The sequence below is a fragment of the Lepisosteus platostomus genome, chromosome 2 (assembly GCF_059453375.1).
Source record: "Lepisosteus platostomus isolate fLepPlt1 chromosome 2, fLepPlt1.hap1, whole genome shotgun sequence".
Lineage (NCBI taxonomy): Eukaryota > Metazoa > Chordata > Actinopteri > Semionotiformes > Lepisosteidae > Lepisosteus > Lepisosteus platostomus.
Window position 1 is genome coordinate 44030742 of NC_142612.1, and position 21001 is coordinate 44051742.

Below are 21001 nucleotides of genomic sequence, written 5' to 3' on the forward strand. Positions count from 1 at the left end.
TTAAGTTTAAAGTGTTGTAAAGCAATTATTTTGTGTTCCATTCATCTGCTTTTCAGTTCAATTTTACAGGCTTCTTGTTGGGGATAGGGATTATACCTCTACTACCTATTAAATGGCATCTTACCTTTATCCAGATCCCAGAGTCAAGGCTTTTGGGAGTTATGAAAATTGTGAAAATTAAGATTTGGCTGAGTGAATTAGTCAATAAGTGAAATAAGTATTCATAATCCCCAACTTGTAAGTTATTTCTAGCAATCTAACAGAGCGATTGGTATAATTAGAGGCACCTACATTCTTTGTTCTCTGGCACATCTTCGGTGAGAGGAGTAATAATCCAGACACACTTGGCTAAACAATTATTTATTACAATGACAGGACACAAACTACACTACACACCACAAAACATACAACACACAAGTTGTTACAAACAAGGTGTAACATTCTGGTCACCCAGAAAACCTTAGACTGCTATTAAGCATTAAACTCTTTATGCATACAGAGGCCACATAAGAGATTAGCTGCCTTCTAACTAAATACAAAGCAACCTGCAGTTAAATCTCTCTTTTTGCAGCCAGGATGAAACAAATAAATGGGAGCCTATATGCCTATCCATAAAAATGCACCCTAAGCAGGAAACCCGAATTCCCTAAAAACACAGAATAGCACACTCTAATAAGGTTCAGATACTCAGCTCCAGTCAGGTTTGGTTTGGATGATCATGAAGTAGGGGCTCTCGGCTGGCACAAGCTAATCTGTGTATGTCACACAGATAGTTTAGTCAAAATCCAATTAACGTTACAAAACAACAAAGTGGATAAGTGAATAGCATTTTTAATCTTTAAATGTTTGGCATTAACTCACATTCTCTGGTTGAGAAATTGACAGTCTTGGCTGTTAGGTCAAGACTGACCAAACCCCCAAAGGATTAAAGGAACCACAAAATACCAAAAGAGATTTTGTCACGATTGCCATCCCTCTTCTAGAGGGCGGTCCGACCTTTTTTGTGCATATTTCATTATCACGTCTACCTGCCCCTTGTTCTGTTCTTTATTTACACCTGGTGCTCCAGAACCTCAGCGCTTTGCATTGGAAGTCTGGAGGTCCGCCTACCATCAAGTCACCCTATGTCCGCTGCTTGAGGGCTTAGGCTTCCGATTGGCGTCCAGACCCAGCTGAGGCTCAGAATCTATTTTTAACTTCCTTGTTCCATGTCCCATTTCCTTATTTTAACTCTTGCCTTTGTTGTGAATGGACCTCCCGGTTTTGGATATTGGACTGTGCCCTGGTTCCCTATTTGGACCGTTTTGAACCTGTTCGCCTGTGCCACGCCCCCTGCGCACCAGATCTCAGCCGTCATGCCCCACTGTCTGCCATCCTGTCCTGCTACTGCTATGTTTCCTTTGAAGTCTTATTCCAGTAACTTCCTGATTCTACCGTCTGCATAGGCATTGTGACAGATTTCTTTAATTAGGGAGCTATTGGTGTGTGAGCTTTGTTTGATATCTTAGACTTAGGAGTAGCATGATTTGGAGAATGTACTTCTTGGTGTGGAGTGAATGAGAACCAAATATGATGCATGGAGGGCTGGTCCTCAGCTTAGGCGAACTAGGCGAGTGCCTAGTGCAATGAGGCCACTCATATATAACACAATATATATTTTTAATTGGCATTTTGCAGCTTTTTTACAATTGCTAACAAGTGTTTTTCAATACCCAGTCCACTTTTTCAAAACTCTTCACACAATGAGCACAACAGCCCTCTGTGTGGGCCAAACCATGAATGATATTTTCATTGCCTAGATACAAAATGCATTAGGTGAACATAGTTTTCAAAATTCTTCAATTCACTTCTCACTCAAGCTCCACTAGCAGCAAAACTCTGTATTTTAACAGCCCAATTTGCATACTCTGCCTCAAAACCGATAACACTAAATTTCAAAACCTAACATATACAGTAAAATCCAAGGGGATTTTACAAATATATTTGAACACGTTCAAAGTCCACAACAAAGTTTTGATGAAGGTTACTGAGACAAACTGCTGATTGAAGTTTCAGTTGAAAACCTACCCAGGTGCGAAGAGATTTTCAATTCCATGACCATCTTACGAAAAAGAGGAAATCTTTGGAATGATTTTGCTCAACATGGACACAGCAAGAAACACAGGAGTGGGTGAAGAAAAATGTCAGGACGATGGAGAGGAAGAGAGAGGGGACTTCGAACGCGTGGTGGCATTCGCTACAGAGGAAGACCATGAGCTATTATGTCTGATGAGATAAGAGCTACCATAATAATGTCATAAATCATGGTATGTCATTGAGGTAGGCTGGTCTAAGAGCTCAGCCAAATCTCAACCATTCAACTGTCACATCTATAGTAAGAACTTTCCAGGAAACCAACAGGTAGGTTATGCATTTTACGAAGGCTTACACTGAAATGCATGCAGTAACTATTAGCCTCTAGAACCACTGGTAATGTGTAATTGGATTTGTTCTATAGGACCCAATGACTACCTCCCTCAGGGAGAAGAGGAAAGACGTTCAATGCTGAGCAGGACAGGGCCATTGTAAACATGGTCATTACTGATAATGCAATCAAACATAGAGAAATTCAGGCCAGAGTGCTGGCAGACAAGACTGTTTTTCAGAATTTTCAAAGTGTCAGCCACACAACAATACCTCGGACCCTGACTAAACATCACATCAGCATTAAGCAGTTGTACACTGTTCCTTTTGAGAGGAACACTGATCATATCAAGGAGCTCAGGCACCAGTATGTTCAGGTAAGTTGTCTATTCAACAGTAATGGTTTTGAACAACAATTAGGGCACTGTAGGACATAGAACACACTGCCTTATTGTTTTTACTGTAGGTACACAGTAATGCTTTTACCATATAGTCTAATCTATTTGATTTCTGCTTGAGAGCCATGGAGCTGGAGGCCAGTCCAACACCCCATGAAATCATTTATTTGGATGAGGCTGGCTTCAATTTAGCAAAATGCACCAATGTAGATGTTTCGGGTCTGAGGGGTGGCAATATCACTATGTTTGCTGCTATGTCATCCACTGGCTTACTGTTACATGGGTCCCAAATCAGGCAGAACAAGACACAGTGCCTCATTTCATTCCTGGATGATTTATATAGAAGGCTTGTGTCTGAGGAGGAAAGGGGACAGGTGAGGCCAAACATGCAAACATTTGTGATTACATAGGACAATGTAGCCTTTTACCATTCCTGTGCAGTCACGGACTGGTTTTCAGCCCATGAAAGGATGGTTTCCCTTTTTCTTCCACCTTTTTCACTATTCAGTTCAATTCAATTTATTTTTATATAGCACCTTTCACAACAAGGCAAGGCACAACAACCAAGTGCTTCAGAATGCCCGGGCACCATCCAGACATGTGGGGAGGAGAATAGGATAGTTTGGTCAGAACGGATGTATCTACCTGGTGGGCCGACATAGAGACACACAATGGCATGTACAGCAGCACCAGCAGCCATGGTTGCAGCAGGCACAAGGTGTGAGTAGGCTAGGCTGAAGTAATAGGTCTTCAGTCTGGATTTGAATTCTGGGATTGACTCTGCATCCTGAATATGGGGTGGGAGACAGTTCAATAAGCTAGGGGCTCTGTAACTTAAGGCTTTACCGCCAACTGTTTTTTTATTAATGCGTGGAATATGAAGAAGACCTGCATTCTGTGATCTAAGCAGGCGACTTGGATGGTATACATTAAGAAGTTCCATTAGATAGACAGGTGCCTGACCTCTGAGAGCCTTGTAAGTAAGTAGAAGGATTTTGAAGTCCGCCCTGTACCTGACAGGAAGCCAATGAAGAGAGCTAAGTATGGGGGTTATATGGTCATACTTTCTGCTCCTAGTAACAATTCTAGCTGCTGCTTTCTGAATTCGCTGTAAGATATTGAAAGAGTGGTGGGTGCTCCTTGATAGTAGAGCATTGCAGTAGTCTAACCTGCTGTATACAATAGCATGTTTTAATTTCTCTGTGTCTTGAGTGGAGAGAAACTGCCTTAGTTTTGCAATACTTCATAACTGTAGGAAGCATGTTTTTGATATTGTTTTAACATGAGAGTTAAATGAGAGCCTTGTGTCTAATATGAAGCCTAGGTTACATGCTGAGTCTTTGAGGCAAACCTCAGTTATATCAGAGTTGAGTAACATAAAAGTTTTCACACATCCAAGTCATTACTTCATTAATGCAATTAACTAAAGTGATAATAGAAGAGTTGTCATGAGGTGTAAACATGTATATGTATATTTGAGTGTCATCAGCATATGAATGAAAGTTAATGTTATGTTTTCGTATTATACTACCTACCTGCAGCATGTAGAGAGAGAACAATATTGGTCCCAGCTTTGATCCCTGTCGTACCCCAAATTGAACTGGTGACATTGACGAAGTAGATATTTGATATTTGAACATAATGAAAATGATTAGTTAAATATGAAGTAAACCACTTCCACATAAGACAACCTCAAACTCAAACCCGTGTAACAAAACAGAGTGGTCAGCCGTGTCAAAGGCAGCACTAAGATCTAGAAGCACAAGCACTGTTGCATTCCCTACATCAGTAGCTAACAGAATATCATTTACAACTCTTGTTATTGCAGTTTCAGTGCTGTGACCTGGGTGGAAACCAGACTGAAATTTCTCAAGTATATTATTTGAATCCAGATACGAATGAAGTTGGGTCACAAGTATTCTCTCAAGAATTCCTCATTCTCAACCCTACAGAGGAATTCCTTTCCTCATGGAAGTGGAAAGTGTATGGTTATCGTCCACATGATCTGATGTCCCTCATGGAAGCAATGGATGCCAGATGCCTGGACATAACAACTGGAGACTGCCAGGGATGGATCAGGCATGCAAAAAAGATTCTTTCCCCGGTGTATAGCAAGAGAGGACATACAGATGCAGCCATTCAAAGTTCGCGGTATGAAACCGTACTGCATGCAACTATGCACGAGCCACCTCGCTGTACCGCAGTACGTGATTGGCTGGCCAAAATTACCGACAGGGGCACTTGTGGTACATTGGTCGGTAGTGAAAAGATTTAATAATTGAATCTCTTTACTGTGCACATTTTAATCTGCTTAGTATTGAATATTTACATGGAATTTTACAACTAAAGGGAAATTTTAGTAGTGGAGCATGAAAAGAATAGGAGCATAACGCATCTGAAGGTCATAAACGATATGACATAAACATATTATATAAACTGTATATTGCTTGAATTGGTAGTTTAAAGAAAAAATACACACCAGTATTCCATTTCTCCCTAAACATTTTAAGCATCAAAGTCTTACATGTGGTTATGTGGGAAACGTTTTTACGTGCTCCTTCTGACCATGTTACTGTGCATTTATATACAGTACTTTGTGAGAAAAGTGACAGTTTTAAGCTTTTCTGCGAATATGCTCGATATTGGAGTAAACAAAAGCATACTTTTAGAATTTGATTAATAGGGAATATAATATGGAATTGCATATCTAAAGAAATTAATAACGATAAAATTATATTCATGTAGCACACACAGTAGTATTTTCTATTGATATGACTTTCTATTAATATGTGTATGGTTGTTTCACTACTTGGCATGTGACTGTATCATGATGGCTTAAGTGACTGACTTATAACCCTGAGGTCAGGTGGTCAAATCAAGCTATCGCCATGAGTTTTCTTTGAACAAATCAAGATTTCTTTGAAAAACTAAAATAGAAATATTATGGATACTTAACTTTTTTATATTTCTAAATATCACAATCAAATATGTTCAAATCAAAGTCATTTATTAATAACAAATAGTTTGCTACTGCTACTGCTACTGATATCATTATCATCAATACGTGAAAAAAGTGAATCCTGTTTTTTATGGTCTGTTGCTCAAATCCTGCTTAACTAAAAATGTTTGATGTGTATGATGCTGTAATAGAGTTTAAAATAATTAAAAGTCTAAACAGTATCAACTTGAATTCTTATCTCTATTAATATAACTATCAAGTGGTATCAAATAAATACAGATTTTTAGTATAGTTTACACTTTTCTAAAATGTATTTAAAAATTAAAAATGACTACAATCTAATCTTTCCACGTTTGATCCCAAGAGGAATCACAATACGCTCCTGCTTTGTTTAGCGATGGTGTGAAAAAATAAATCTAAATGTAGAGAAAGCTATGCTGAATGTCGATTAAGATACTTAGAAGACAAAGATAACGATTTACGTTGCATTGTCAGATCATGAATCAATAAAGACATTTAATTAAACAAGCGTTTATGTTTTAATTTAAAATAGGGCTAATGGGGACTCTCTTGTTATTTCTCTCTTCTCTCTCTTATTGTCAAAACTCATTCAGTTGCAATATGGATTATACAGGGGTCTGCGTGCACACATGACTGGAGAAGATCACCTCCGTGTTAAACTGAATGGGTTAAATTTTGATGCAGGAAAAATGTATTTCCCAGAAGCTATACTGATTCTCCCCAATGCAGTGCAGTTCAAAAAATATCTCTGATGCAGTTCCTAAATTAATATCGTTTATGACCATCGTAAGCTTTATGCTCCTCTTCTTTTTATGTTCAGCTACTGAAATTTCCCTTTAGTTTCCATACCGGCCATGTAGTACACGGCATTGTGGAATAAAGGTTTATTTTAAAGGGAACATAGAGAAACTAGGAACTAGAGAAATCAAGAAAGGCTTTTTCCAATAAAATTAATAAATGCACATCTGTAGGGATACCCTAATGAGTTGATATGGATCCTGTGCAGCCGCAGGAGCAGCCCGCAGACACGACAATAAACAATCCGAATCGAGAGGCGAGATCGTGGTCAATGGGAGGAAGGCAGGTTACAATCTAGGACAAACACAGGTGGCAAACTATCCAAGTCGAGAGGCAAAGTACGAAGTCAAAAGGCAAGAGAGGGGTATTCCAAAATTCAGAGTGACACAAGGTTTAGTAATTGCCAGGTAGAGCTCAACTCAATACCAAGCAGCGGGATGTGGGTTAGGATGGTTTAAATAGTGCTGCTCGCCGCACGGTAGAGCGTGTGCTGATGGATTAACACGTACGGTGGCGCTTGTTATTATTAACCTGGTGCTGGTACTGGTTAGTTCTTTTGCGAGATGATCTCCGCTGGCTGGTGGTCGTGACAACATCCTGTTCACTGGGTTATTTAAATCCACAATTAACATCAACTGAAGGTTCACATCTCGGGGGAGTATATCTAGAACAGGCCCGGGACCACTTCTTATTTTCGAAGCAATTATGGATTGTGAATTCTTCAAGGAACTCGTGGTCAAACAGCATGCCGCCCCATATATCAGGGAGCACTTTGGATCAAGGCACCGTTTCTTTCAGGACAACGATCCAAAACACACAGCAACAAAGGTGAGGCTTATAGCAGAAGGAGTGAGCTGGGTGAAAACTCCAGCGGATTCCCCAGATTTAAATCCAATAGAGATGGTATGGCATTCCCTGAAAGACTATATTTGGAAAATGGCTAAACCCAGCACAAAGCAAGAATTGATCAATGTGATTTACAATATCTGGGAGGAAGAACTGACAGAACAAAATTGCAACAATTTTATTAACAGGCTGTTTTGTGTTCTTCCTAGGATTGTTGAGCGAACCACTATTGAATGAGTTTTGATAATATGAGAGTGAAGAGAGAAATAATAAGAGAGTTACCCCCATTTTGATTTAAATCACAAATGCGTGTTTAATTAAATGTCTTTATTGATTCACAATCTGACAATGCAATGTAAATCGTTATCTTTGTCTTCTAAGTATCTTAATAAACTTTCAGCATAGCTTACTATCCATTTAGCTTTATTTTTCATACCATCGCTAAACAAAGCAGGAGTGTATTGTATTTCCTCTTGGGATCAAACATGGAAAGATTATATTGTAATCATTTTTATTTTTAAAGTACATTTTAGAAAAATGTAATCTATACTAAAAAGTCTTATTTATTTAATACCACTTGATAGTTATATTAATAGAGATATGAATTCAAGTTGATATTGTTTAGACTTTTAATTATTTTAAACTGTATTACAGCATCATACACATTAAACATGAAAAAGTCTGAATATTTTATAAAAACAAGATTGCTCAGTTGGACAGTATAAAGCAAGTATGATTTTAATGTTTGTAATCGCTATTCTTGCAAGTACAAACACAACATAAACTGGAATGCTACAGAACCCTAAACAGAGCTTTAGGGTGTCATCAATACAAAAAGTTGCATTTAATACCACTCAATAGTTATATTAATAGAGATAAGCTCTCTATTAAAGCTCAGATCAAAGATCAAACAGCAATATCTCACACACTGGGACAGATCTGTGATCTGTGATGTGGTTGAGTGTGAATAGTTTCGCTCTAGCAGGGTAGCTGGTGTCTGTGTGGATTGGGCCAGCTGGTTGTGCCGAAAAACAAATAAAAAACGGTTTAACAACTCTTAAGCATACTGTAGTTTTTGTTAACAACTTTATCAGTGAAAACACCAAGGGCACTTTTCCTCCCACCCTACATTCTCAGAGTAGAATAGGCGTACCTTCTAATGAAAGACAGCCCCCCTTCCCCCCATGGATATTTTCACTGCTTATTATTTGATTAGCTATTCAGAGGGAAAAGCGGTGACATCACCGCGCTGGCAAGCATGCTCTTTAGATAATGCGATTCCATATTATATTCCCTATTAATCAAATTCTAAAAGTATGCTTTTGTTTACTCCAATAGTGAGTGTATTCACAGAAAAGGTTAAAACTATCACTTTTCTCACAAAGTATATAAACAATATGGTCAGAAGGAGCACGTAAAAAAGTTTCCAAAATAATAACTAAATTCTGAAAAGTATGAGTTTTTTTTTCACAAAGTATATAAACGTACAGTAATATGGTCAGAAGGAGCACGTCAAAACGTTTCTGAAATAACCACATGTAAGACTTTGATGCTTAAAATGTTCAGGGAGAAATGGAATAATAGAAATAATGGAATATACAGTTGACATAATATGTTTATGTTACTAAATTAATATCGTTTATGATCATGTGAAAGGCATGGTGAATCGAAGATTCTCAAGACTTACTTTGTATGATTGGAAACAAATACGTGATCAGATCAACGAAATACTGTGGTTTTTGTCAATGAAAAAATAAAGTATTTTTGTTTACAAAAAGGGTTACAAAGAATGTGGACCAGGGTAATACTTTGAGTTTACAGCTTGTCCAAGGTCATTCATTATTAATACTATTAGTAATATCGTCGGTAAAGACTTTGATGCATAAAATATTTATGCATAATTAAAATATTTATGATAAAGGTGGTAGGTTGTGTACTTTTGTCCAACTGAGCAATCTTGCTTTCATAAAATATACCAACTTTTTTATGTATAATGATTAACATGCTGTAACACACAGTTTAAATTGAAAAGTCTAAAGAGTATACAACTTAAATTCTTAATTGAATATTGTCCCTAAACAGTGATCAGGATTCAAAACTGAGTATTTTCTGGCAACAGCTCAAATGCTGAGAGGTCAGGCTTCATTAGCTCCGTCTGGCGGTGATTCCGAATACTATTATAACTGCGATACAATACTGTATGACACGATATGACGCGTTATGAGGCGTTATGACACGTTAAATTGTGATACAAAAAAAGATTCTGGTGTTTTGATAGGAGTATTTTATTTTGAGACAAGTTTGCAGTGTTTTGATAGCTTTAATACATTTTGGCGTGAAATGAACAGTTGTGGCAAGCTTTGTTTTGGCATAGAGCATTGAATGAAGAGTTTTGAAAAAGTGAACTTGGTTTTGAAAAACACTTGTTGGCAATTGTAAAAAACTGTAATTCAAATGCGAGCCAAGAATTCCCTCCACTGTTTTTTTTTCTGTTGCTTGTTGCTGCTGTGCTAATCTAGGCTGTTAGTGTTAGTTATAAAATATAATATCATTAGTTGTGAATGTAAGTGTTGCAGTTTATTTCACTGTCAATGTAATAAATGACTGTAAGTGTGCATCTTCACTTTAAGTGCGGTTTTGGGTGCTGCTACACTAAATGATGTTTGTTTAATTTTGGAAAGTAGTAAACATAAATCAATTCTTTAAATCTTTCATTACATCTAACCTGTAATGAAACATTACAAGTTACCTTTTGCATGTGTTGAAAACTTTTTTGTAATGGTTTAAAATTAAAATCATCTACACTTATACCCCGGTATAAGAAAGTTTGGTATACAAATTTTTGCAAATCCGAACATGAAGAATTTGTACCTTGTAATTCATTAAAAGAAGGAAATTTCGCGAATCCGAATTTTGAAGATCAATTTTGGCCGAGAACCTTCTGCGAACAGTTTCATTCAACGCCACCAAACAGCTGATTGTTTCTGTGTGGGCATTAGACATTTATGTTAAGGACACAGTGAAGCAGCAGTGCTTAAAAATGATTTTTAGTGTTTGTTTTGTAGTTGCTGTTCAGTATGGAAGAGAAAAAGATTCAGTAGCGTAATAGCCAACAACAGTATGCACATCGTTCTAGCCCATTTCTTGGATAGCGATCTAATACGAAAGAATAAGGAATGTAAATACAGATGCAGCCATTGAAAATGTGCGGTAAAACCCTGTACTGAGCAAAATTATCTGCATTTTAGAGCATGAACCGCAGTATGTGATTGGCTGGCCAAAATGACCAACAGATGGCACTCATGGTGCATTGGTTGTTAGTGAAACGATTGCTTAATTTAATCTCTTTACTCTGCATGTTTAAATCCGCTTAATATTGAAGATTAATATGGAATTTAACAACTTAAGGAAAATTTTAGTAGCTGAGGATTAAAAGAAGAGGAGCATAACGTGTCTGAACATCAAAAACTATATTAATGTAGGAATATAAACATATCATGGCTGGTACTGGAGTTCAAATAAAAAATACACACCAGTATTCCACTTTCTTCATATACGTTTTAAGCATTACATTCTTTCATTCGGTTACATACTGTGGTTATTTTGGAAAAGTTTTTATGTGCACCTTTTGACTATATAACCTTTTCTATGAATACTTGCGCTAGTTATCGCAGTAAAAAAAATGCATGCTTTTTAGAATTTGATTAATAGGGAATATAATATGGAATCGTGTAACTAAAGAAATTAGTAACTATATTAACTTAAGGATCTAAATATGTTTATATAGCTGGAAGTATTACTGTAATCCACTTTATTTGTAAACGTTTTATTTTTAATTTGACTCATTCATGCATACTTTAGAAAAAAATTTAAGCTGTTCGTCCCAGCTGTTTCCCCGAGCAGCCCGTTGGTACAGCAGTTTTACCAATAGGGGTTCTGTCTAGGCAATCCAAGTTCAATACCTGGATAGGGTACAAGTTTTTTCTCCTACCAAATACTTTAAAAAATAGTAAATATAATGTACACTATATTAACATGTTTTTTTTAAATATATTATAACATATTCAATGTTAAGTTATATTAATAATGGAATAAAAATGTAAATTAGTAAATGTAAATACTGTCAACTGTTCAAATGGATTAATTCAAAACACTTTATTCAGTGTGGCAATTTAACAGACACCTCAAGCCTTGAAACCAAATCATGTATATATATTGTAATTAGAATAATTAGAATGAGAATAACAAAGCAGTATTTAAAATACCACTGAAACTAAAATAATGTGTCTGGTCATTATTAACAGTATTAATTTCATAACAATAATTTCAAGCTTCTTGTATCTTTTTCAGAGTCATTTTTGTCTTCAGTTTTCAAAAGATTCACTTATTTAAATGCCTATTTATGAGACACGATGTTTCTGATGTCAATAACTTTGTGAACAAATGGCACAGAGCCTGCAACCTACAGATCGCAATTTGTGAAAAATTTCACAGCTTTTATTTAAACAATATCTACTACCTGGTTGCATTTTTAGAAACCTTAGTTTGAATAAAGTGTATCCCAGGTCCAAGTGACTTCATAACGCGAGATGGCATAATGTTATATGTTTTATATGTATATGAGTTGAAGCCTTCTGAAGTCTTTCAAAAAAATAAATAAAAATGTAACATAATATTGTGAGGCACAATGGGCAACTGAATCTTTTAAATAAAATCAAAAATAAGAAAAAATAACATCTGCCTAAAACAGACATTGCATGTTTTTAAACCCATACAAAATGGGTTTAGTTAGAAACCAGAAAAATAAATCCAGAAAAAATGGGTGATTTTCCTTGTGTTCAGCTTAGAATCTTTGTGTAAGTTGTAAGATTTTTTTAACTTTTTAATTAAACATTTTACACATTTGTAGCGGCTAGACTTATAAAAATACAGTAAGTTTGTTGCTCCCTTTCCAGTCCCTCTCTCCTTCATCTCAAGTGGTGCTTGATACAGAGAGGCCATTCCATTTGGTTCACAATTAAGGTGTTTTTTAGCTGATCGAGTGTCCAGATAAGGAACAACTCCCAATACTGAGATTCTCCAGTAACCCTAATAAATGGTCATCTCTGACACCTTACTGTCTGGAAGATTCCAAGGGAGAGTCTCATCCCAAGCTGTTTACAACCCTAAGGTCTGAGAGCATTGTTACTCATCCTCCACCTCAATCAGCCAAACAGGAACTGGTAGGGCAGGGTGACCCCACGTGGGTCTCGAATGCCCATGAAACTTTCAACCAATGAACGACCGTAGTTCCTCCAGGTAAAACAGGCAGCACAGAGCCCCTCCAAGTGCCTCCGGACATTCTCGACTCAGCGTCTCTGGACATTCTCAACTCAGCGCCTCCTGGACATTCTCTGACTCAGCTACTCCTGGACCTTTTAAGATTCAGCTCGGACAATCACGTAACGGCCAGTGTGTCCGAGCAGCAGTACTTTCCTTTGTTCTAAGAGTCAAGAACGGAGGTCCGTAACCAAAGGATCCACCCGAGGTTAGCCCAGCAGCAAGCCTCGTGAACCCACCGCTAAGGCTAATCTGATCAACAAGTGAACTACGGTCGGAATTGTGGACAGCTGAATCTAAGTATTCAGAACTAGCGCTACATCAGGAACAAACCGGTCTTCTTCCTGTCTAAAGAGTGTGACCTGCTTGGACCCACAGTCACTTTTCTCCTGTGCACAAACTAGCTGGTAAGCCCGAACTAACAAGTCGGTCTTCAGAGAGCCCACTGCTAGAGCATCGCAGCAGGAATATCTCCCAGCACGTCGCAAGCCACAACAGCACAGCTTCTTTGTGTCCCAGGGAGATCTGAATCCCCACAGATCGGATGAGTATTCAACCTTCTGCATTACAGCTTGAGAATTCAATTGTTACCTCAACCTGAGTTGATATCAATTTAATTCCTATGAGTGATGTACTTGCTTTTGAGTATCTAGTGCAGAAGTTGTAATCCAAGTTCATTTACGAAACAGTCGAAATGAATGGTATACTGAATGTATGTCTCTCTTGGTTTGTTACTCTTTGTGATCAAATATATACCTTTTGCATTCTGCTAACCCTCACGATAAGATCTGTTATGTTTATATGCATATTTTATGTATTAATAAATGTATTGTCACGTATTAGTATCCGTGTGCGTTGTTTGAGTTATCTGGCAAGGTTGAGTCTAATAGCCATCAAAGAATCATTTTGTGACTTACTGCTACAATTAATAATTGTCCCAGTTAAGCACAAAACCCCTACATTTACTGGTGCCTCGTGGAAGGACGCCTACACACTTTTGTAAACTCAACACGGATTTCATACAGATACAGTACTCCCGTCTTCCTGTGGTATGAAGCAAATTAGCAGGTAGCTGAGAAAATAGTGCACCGCCCACTGAATACAGTCAGAGAACAGGCGAGCACTGAGCTTGTCTCCCTTTAAAACTTAGTAATGGAATTGTAAATAATTATTTTAACTTAAAATCATTTAATTATCATTAAACATAGCTTTCTCACCAATTAGTTTTATATTTGAAACCATCGTTAAACAAAGCAGGGGCTTATTGTACTTTCTAATGACATTACACATGGAAAGAATATACATTTTAATCTTTTTTAATTTTTTTAAAAAAATTGCAGAAACTTTAAGTCTACACAAATATCACAGGCTATTTTCGATTGTGTATCTGAATGTTATGTCACAGTTCAGTATTTTATATAAATAAATAAAAAATTAAAAAATTAAAAATTAAAATAAAAAATAAAAAATAAAAAAACGCGCCTCGGACCATCAACTCGATCAGGAACTCCTGCCGTAACAACTGCATTCCTTTGGTGCTGCCCTACCACCCCAACACACTTCCTATCCCCAGGACTATTAACAACAACTTTTCCATCCTACAAGATGATCCTTCCATTGGGCCCTCTTTTCTGACCACCCCATCATCTCTTATCACCTACAACCTAATCTGCATAATCTTCTTGTTCACAGCTCCCTTGACCGCCCTCAGTAACCACCTGCAAGTACATGTCTAACACCACACCACACCACACTGAGGACCCTCAGGACCCTTCCGGACTACTCATTTTGTGACATTTTGTACCTCCAGCAACCTTATTTACTGTATATTTCACATTAAATGCCCAGCCATCTACATTAGGGAAACAGGAAGGAGACTCCGAGACCGCTTCAGAGAACATGTTAGGGCTGTGAAGATTAAAGATTTCTCCAAGCCTATTGTTTCTCATTTCGGCTATGATCTATGATCTCTAATCTCGGCCATGATCACACTAATTTCTCTGTCTGTGTTCTCTAGGATCCTGACCTCACATTATCTGATTGGCTACTCTGTCTGTCCCCTGCTCCTGCCTCCTGCTCCTCCTCTCTCTCAACTTTTGTTCTCCCATGCTACATTACCTTTGCTTAATGCCCTTTCTTTCTCACACCTGTAGAAGGCTCCACGGCTGAAACGTTGTGTTTTATTTCTTCTCTTTTCAGCATGGATTAAACCTATAACTTGTTTATTTACTAAAACTATCCACCTCAGTAATGTCACTGTGTTAATCTCACTGTATGCCCCAGTGCTCACTCAATGTTAACACTCCCAGTAAAATTAAAAAAAAAAAAAACATTTTCCTCATTATCACCTCGCACCAGGGGGGAACGAAAAGTGCTGGTCATTTAATTATTTCACTCTCCATCACTCTTCCCAACTCCCTGGACAGACAAAGTTGATTAAAACTCATTCAAAAGGGTGTGGTGTGTTAACACAAACTCTTCTTAAAAGGCTCCATGGCCAAAACATTGTGTTTTCTTTCTTCTCTTTTCAGCATTGAATAAATCTATTACTTTGCAGCCTACGCATCCTGAAGCAGCTACCCACCTGAACCTCTTCTTAATAGGGCCACTTGTAGGAGCAAGGTGACTTCCTGCTCAATTAAATTAAGCTACAGTACAGACAGATTTTAAATTCTTCAAGCAAAATTAGATGTTTGTCAAAATCAGCTACTTTGCAAGCAGTACATGACTTCTCAAAAGGTACATTTTGTATCTCATGCAAACTCAACAAGGTTTATTTTTATAATTCCAAAATTTGAACGATATGCACCAGGATCTCATTATAGTATTGTAGCGAATACTGTTCCTGCAAGAAAATCAAATTAACACCCCCCTCCGAGTCTCACCTCCCACTGTTCCAAAGTCGTATGGTTTCAAAGTATGTGTGAAATATCTATTCTTACTCCAGTTATTAATCCAAGCATTAATCCAAGCAATTTTAGTCCTATGGCTATGTAGAAAATATAGCCAAAAGGATCACTGTAAAGGTTAAATTCCAAGCTGAAAGGACAAGACTCAATGTGTCTTCTCTAACTCTTCAGGTTATAGTTCATCCATGGTCAATCATTATTAATATTGTAATGAACGGCAGGCATACAGATGGTACAAGCTGCTTGAAGCGCAGTGACAGTACAGCCCTCTACTCCCCTGCGCATAACAGGGATGTTGGCTGTATAGGCTGAAGAGGGTCTTCTGTAGCTCAGCCGGCAAAACCTCTGTTGAGGGATGCAGAACACCTGGGATCAAGCTCATGTAGTGAAGGATGAACCAGGACAGGAGTAAAGAGTGCACAAGCCCAAGAACCCAAATTCATTACAATATTAATAATAATATATTCCTTATTGCATTTTAAATGGAATGTTTTTACAAATATAAGAAGAGGCGATACACAAAGTTTAAATATAACCCTTTCCCCAACTTTAACTTAAAGAATTCCGTAAAGAAATCCTAAATCACAAACCATCACTTATAATATTTCATTCAGATACACACACTCACACCGTAGCCAACAACAAGCTATAATAGTGGACTATTTTTATATATTTGGCTATATGAGAAACAAAATAATTATCTGATTGGGCTTTGAACTGCCTGGGTGCAGTGCACTACAGTACATGACAGTCCATTGCCTATTACCACTATAAGGACAATAATATATTTTTTTAAAAACAAATGTCAAATGTTTCCATAATGTCCCCTTGTGATATTTTAGCTGCTTAGTTACACGACTCCACATTAATATTACTATCAAGAGGTATTAAATCAGTACAAATTTTATGAAATTCAAGTATTTTAAATGTTAAATTAAAATCTTACAGCATACACAAAGTTTCTAAGCTGATCACAAGAAAGTAAAATCACCCATTTGCCACGCATAAAATGCGGTTCTTAACTTTTTAAACCAGTTATTTACAGCTTTTAAAGTCATGCAATGTTTGAGTTAGGCAGGAACACATCATTGTATCTTTTTTTTTAAATAAAAAAATCATTAGTCCATTGTGTTGATAAGATGTTCCCCGAATACTGACAATTGTAAAAAATAATCCTTCCCCCCTCCCTCGTTTAATTGAAAGATTTCCGTGAAGAAATCCTTAAACACAAAACCATCGCGTATAATAATTCCTCCAGCTGGATCCCTGTTGAATGACGCTGATGGACCCGATTCAATTCCAGGCGGTGTACTATATAGTACAGCTTAAACATTTTTTAAAATTCCAAGTTTGTAACGAAGCATTAATCAGAACCCTATGCAGATGATAGAATCTGGAAAGGAGTGCAACAAACACGGGGAGGAGACAACGAGGAACTGGGCAGGTTGATGAATAGGGGGGTGTGACGATGGTGTGCTGGTGCTCGGGGGCATGGTCCATCAAACTAGTCCAAAACAATCCGAAAGGGGAAACCAGAAGCAGTCCAAAAGTCCTGTACCTGGTGATCCATCCAAGGAAAAACTAGAAGAGGTTAAAAACCGGAATGGGATCCAGTGCAGGGACAGGGAATAAAAACGGGAGTGATGAGGCCAGGCTTTCTGAGCCCCAGATTCAGCTGGGTCAGGATGCTGATAGGAGGCCTATGCCCTCAAGTCGCGGGCGTAGGGCGACTAGGTGATAGACTGCGTCTTACACCGCAGAGCCTGGAATAGAGTGAGCATCTGGCTTATAAGGAGGTGCTGGATTGGAGGCAGGTGCACACGATCAAGTAAAGAGAGAAAGAGCTGGTGTGCCATTAAGAGGAATTACAATTGTGACAAAGTTAAATTGTTGTCTGATTACTGACTGCTAACATTTAGATTAAGACAAAATATAGATTTTCTCAATTCGGAAAGAGACACATCATATTCAGAATAACCTATAATAGTGCACTATTTTTATGCATTCAGCTCTGATCACGCTTTGAACTGCCTGGGTGCAGCTCACTACATTACAGTGCTCATTACCACTACAAGGACAATAGAAGTTTTTTTTTTAAAGAAACGAATGTGAAAATGTTTCCAAACCTTCCACGTGTGATAGTTTAGCTGCTTAGTTAAATGATTACATATTAATATAACTATCAAGTGATGTTAAATCACTACAACAATTATCTTTTTACAATACCAGCAAGTCGTGTTCTTACTACATATTCTTAGAAAAGGATAAAATGTTATAACTTTTTATGAAGTATAGAATATAAGCTTAATAATGTAAGACCAGAATCCATTGTAAGTTACCAAGTTAAAGACTTTGCATAAAAAAATTATGAATAATTACATTATTTATGATGGTGGGAGATTGTGTATTTGTGTCCTACTGAGCAATCTTGCTTTTATAAAATATACCGACTTTTTAATGTTTATTGATTAACATGCTGCAATTCACAGTTTAAAATTCTTAAAAGTCAAAATAGTATACAACTTAAATTCTTAATTGGAAAAAGATTGTCCCTCAGCAGTGACTAGGATTCAAAACCAGGCGTGTTCTGGCAATAGCTCAAATGCTGTACATGAGACTTTAAGCATTATTATCTACACCTGGCAGTTTTACAAGGTGCTTCCAGATACTATTATCCTATTTTAAAAATCATACGGTAGGATGCAGTACATTGCGCCACATCCACAGTATTTTAACACAGGATACCTCGCTCATTTTGAATGGCTGGATCTGTATGATTAATTCTTTTACAAATATAGTTGGCTTATTTGATTAGAACTGTTGTTTACTAAGCTTGCTATAATGGTCTATATGGTATTATATGTTTAGGGTAGTTTTTGAGTGAACCTGTCTTTTGTTCAGTGGAACTTTCCCCATAAGAGAGGCATTTCATGAGAGAGAGACAGAAAGAGACACACACACACTTTTTCATTGACAAAAAGTAACGCCACACTCACTTGTTTAAAGCACCACGTCTCTTCCCATTAAAAGGAGGAGACACTTTACACTTTAACTCTTCAGTTCACAGAGAAATTTCACCAGAGCCTCTTCTCTTCTTGTGTCTAATTTTTAGTTTAGCAGGATTCAAGCAGGATTTCAAATGAAAGGCAGTGACCTAAAGCAACCCCAAATCATACTGTAGTTGAACCCGTTCAGAGCCTACATTACATTTTAGTGTTTAATTTTGAGCTGACCCTCACACCTGAAGAAGGCTTCACAGCGTTGTGTTTTCTCTCTTCTGTTTTAAGCATGTGTACGATGCTGTAATACAGTTTAAAATAATTAAAAGTTTAAACAGTATCAACTTGAATTATTATCTCTATTAGTATAACTATCAAGTGGCATTAAATAAATACAGCTTTTAAGTATAGATTACATTTTTCTAAAATTTATTTAAAAAATTAAAATGATTACAATCTAATCTTTCCACGTTTAATCTTAAGATCCCAAGAAAAATAAATCTAAATGGGGAGAAAGCTATGCTGAAAGTTTATTAAGATACTTAGAAGACAAAGACAATGATTTACATTGCATTTGTCAGATTGTGAATCAATAAAGACATTTAATTAAACACGCGTTTGCGATTTAAATCAAAATGGGGGAAACGGGGACTTGGAGTGCATCGGCATAGATGGGAAAGCCAGAGCCGACCGCTGCGCCGCCCTCATGTTTCGAAATCTTGTGACTTTTGAAATTTACTGGGGGTTGAAAATACCTGTGAAACCAGTTTGTTTACAAACAATGTAGACACAGAGCCTCAGACAGTAGCAATAGCAATTAGCAATAGCAAAATAGCAATATTATGGACACTCAATTGACTTGTTTTTTAAAAAGAAATAAAAAATTAGATATAATGATATAAACATTTAATGCAATACTGCAACGTTTCAGCTGTGAATCCTTCTTTAGGTGTGAGGGTGTTCAGCTCAAAATGAAACGCTTGGAGTTTGTAATGTAGGGCACTCTCATATCATTATCATCCCCCCTGCCTGTCTGACGTTCTTTTTAACCCTTCTGTGCCCAAATTGTTTTTCTTGCATAAAAAGTGGTCATTAACTATCGAAACCTGCTTTTATCGCTTTTAAAGTCATGCAATTTCTAAGTTAAGCAGGAACACATCATTACATCTAATTTTTATTTTTCTTTAAATTAAAAAATTCGATTGCCCAGCTTAAGGGGCGTTTATAATATTGTGACATTATCATATAGGACAGACACAGTGACTTGGACACTCGTTGAATGAAAAAGGGTACGGGTAGAATATGTTCATTGTCTTCCAATGAAAGACGGGTTCCTTTCGCCCAAGTCAGGAGACATTAGAAGCTTGCCACACCCGGACTGTTACAGTAACGCATTAGCAAGTTAAAGCAGTTCCATTGAGAAGCCAGGCGTGATAATTGTTTTCTCCTTGATTTTCTGATCTGCAAGGCCATTTGGGCACAGTGAATGTGAATTCTGTCTGGCGGAAACACACGTTTGCGATTTTAATCAAGATTGGGGTAAGGGAGTCTTCTCTATGACACTCTCCCTTATAAAATTAACGTGAAACAAAAACTATAAATAAGATACAATCTACAGACATTCACAACATAGACATATTGTAAAACATTTACATATATTGTTAAATTATTACTTTAAATTATTACTTAAATATATACTTAAAGTTACTGTAATAAAGCTTTCTCAGTCAAGTATGATAATTTACCTAGGGAGATGTGTAAGCATGCGTAGGCAGCAAAAGATGCGACACTGAAGATATTACTAATAAACTTTTAAATCTGAAGGGGGATCAAAAGGGATCCCCACGATACACACGATACAGGTTCCTGCTACTGGAGTGATTCAGAGGGAAAGACAGTGACTATTCATTGTTATTAAAAAATGACTTAGATTCGAAAGTTTTGTGATATTTAGAAATATAAAAAAGTCCATAGAGTGTCCATAATATTGCTATTTTAGTTTTTCAAAGAAATGTTTGTTAAGAGAAAACTCATGGCAATAGCTGGATTTGAATAGCCAACCTCTCACTTATAAGTCAGGCACTTAAAACATCACGCCACTAACATGGTCACATGGCAACTGGTGAAACAGACGTACACATATCAATAGATATGTGTATATACTACTGCTTGTGTTACAGTACATGAATATAATTATATCGTTATTAATTTCTTTAGATACACGATTCCTATTAATCAAATTCTAAAAGTATGCTTGTTTACTCCGGTATCGAGCGTATTCGCAGAAAAGCTTAAAACTATCACTTTTCTCACAAAGTACTGTATACTGTATAAAGGTACAGTAACATG

At 37.1% G+C, this 21001-nt stretch overlaps 1 pseudogene; it reads left to right on the top strand.

Moving 5' to 3' along the window:
• Nucleotides 1-2261: 2261 nt before the first annotated feature.
• LOC148676378 (uncharacterized) overlaps nt 2262-21001 on the top strand; it is a 139109-nt pseudogene continuing 120369 nt past the window's right edge.